Below are 2,734 nucleotides of genomic sequence, written 5' to 3'. Positions count from 1 at the left end.
GACGGACCCTAGGCGCCTCCGAGGCAAAGATGCGAAGGCGGTTCAGCTCGGGATCAAAGCTTCGGAGCGCCTCAGGAGGGAGAAGGGGGGCACCAAGGCCAAGGCAGTACACCACGCGAAGGTGCAGGGGAACACTGTCGGACGCCTCTCCAGCTACATCTCCTCCTCGTTGGACAGCGGCACCACTAGCACGGACAACGACGATCCTCCCGCCGTCAACGCCTACATAGAGGAGATGGGCCGCCGCTCCGATGAACCTAAGAGAAAGGGCCTAACCAAGAATTTGTGATCTCCGCCTCGTGATATGGCCATGGCTACTTCTAGTAGTGGTATTATTCGTGTCGATTTATTAGCTTCACCAAGGTTGAAAATTGGAGATGACCACGTGCCAAAATATGTATGTTTTGATAAGAAGTATGAAGAGGAAGTTAAATAATTGGTTGCCAATGATCCAAATCAGTTAAAGGGCACCATTATATCTGTTGGTAAGAAAATCAAACTTGAACTGACTAGGGAAGCGAGCATGGAGGTCACAGGATGTACTAGTATGAAGCAAACTGATGCATGCGTACATTGGGGAGATGAATCTTATTCGGAAAAACTAACGCCCACACGTGTGGGCGTTTGCACATCGCCCACATGCCTCCATCACCACTCATTTTGTCACGTATGAACAGATGACATCAGCAGAAATCTTTTTGGTTTTCGGCTTAAAAATGTTTTATCTCCTAATTTAAAAAGCGAATTAAAAATCCGTTTTCACCATTAAATCCGTCTCGACGAGATCTTCAAAACTAGACCCAGTGTTGATATGTTTCGACGAATTTTTTTACCAAAAGTTGCCATGATGTTTACACAGTAGTTGCCATAGTGGTTAAACTAAAGTTGCCATGTGGCAATTTTAGTTTGTAGATCATGGCAATTTTAGTTGTTCGATGATGGCAATTCCAGTACTTTGACCATGAAAATATATTTTTTATGAACCATTGCAATTTTAAGTGCAAGTATCATGGCAATTTTAATTTATGCTGCATGGCAAGTCTAGTTTCTTAATTCCCCGTTTCATAATATGTCAAATTTTACTTTTAAATGTAGAAGAAAATAGCTGAAACATATCATGGCAACTTCAGTGTAAACATCATGGCAATTCATGTGCAATAGACACGACAACTTTTAACCAAAAAAAATTCGTCGAAATATATTGATATGAGATTTAGTTTCGAAGATCTCGTCGCGAGGGATTTAATGGTGAAAACGAATCTTCAATCGGATTTTTCATTTAAGAGATAAAACATTTTAAAAACAAAAAATCCAAAAAGATTTCTACATGCATACATGCGGTGACATGGCGTAGTTTGTGTGCTATAGGACGTGTGGGCGGATTTGGCTCTTACCGCACGTGTGGGCGTTAGCGTTGTCCATCTTATTTTACTATACCAAATATAGATCAGCGGACAGTTAATTCTTTTGCATGGAAGGTGCTTTCCTGGAGTTGCAAAACAAGGAGATCGGGTGTGCTTGATAGTTAGAGGTGCACCGGAAGGCTACGTATGTTGTTTTTATTCCTACCATGCAAGCAAAAGTACAGGACGTATACGAGTAGAAAACTCAAAGACTCAACGCGTGACGCTATTTTTCCTTGCAGGAAGTAGGATGGTGTCCACCAGAACAAATCAAAGATAGACGGCGCATCATAGTTTAAACCTAAAATCTAAAAAGTGCATACGCACTATTTGGAGACAACGAGCGGCCGGGCTTCACAACCATGCATGAGTTATTTTTTTATATGCTAGTGCATGTTGTTATTAGTATTTAATGTGTTCACACTAGTTAGTTTGATTAGAAAGAACCGGTTTCACGTACAATTATTTTGGTTTTCCGAAAATTTAAAAAGCCATATCTTTCAAGCCGTGCGTCGGAATTCAGATCCGTCTTCATTGTTGGATTCTTCGCGAGGAGATCTTTGAAACTAGATCCTACATAGGTATGTCTTGACGAAATTTTTTTATGCCAACTCTGGCGCTATATTGTGTAACTTCAGTACTGTATTGTGCAACTTTAATACTATATGATGCAAATTTTTTTCAAAACCAGTTTTTGGAGCTGCATGATCTAACTTCACATGAGGTTCCAACATAAAAACTATGAAAACTTGATGTACAACTAGTCTACTGTCCCGACCAACTATGTAGTATCGATGTGCAACCCTTGTCTCTACTCGTGGATGTGTAGTTTTTTTTACAGTTGACACACCTGCCCCACCTTCCTTACCAATGATATGTGCAACTTAGTCTGTTGTTCGAGCCAACTTCCTATTACTAAATGTGCAACTCCTTCCCCTCCCTACTTGTGGATATGTAGTTTTAGTTGGCGGGGGCAACAAATGGAGTTGCACAAAGTCTGCTAGGCAGTTGGCCGGAGCAACATATAAAGTTGCACATCTCACAAGTAGGGATAGTTGGATGGTGAAAATTCCACATTCATGAGGGTAATGAAAAGTTACATATTCATGAGGGTTGTAAAAGTTGCATATAAATGGGGCACTAAAGTTGCACATCCCACTAGACAGGTGGTTCCGAGTGCTAGTAAGGAAATTACATATAGACAGTTGGCGGTGACAGTATCCGAAGTTGCACAACCACTGTTAGACAGTTGGCTGATGCAGCAAACAGTGAAAGCGCAATCACGGGCGGGGGGAAGTTGCACATGAACTACTAGGCAGTTGGCCTGGGCA

The sequence above is a fragment of the Aegilops tauschii genome, chromosome 6 (assembly GCF_002575655.3).
Source record: "Aegilops tauschii subsp. strangulata cultivar AL8/78 chromosome 6, Aet v6.0, whole genome shotgun sequence".
Lineage (NCBI taxonomy): Eukaryota > Viridiplantae > Streptophyta > Magnoliopsida > Poales > Poaceae > Aegilops > Aegilops tauschii.
Note: the sequence above shows the minus strand (reverse complement) of the source record.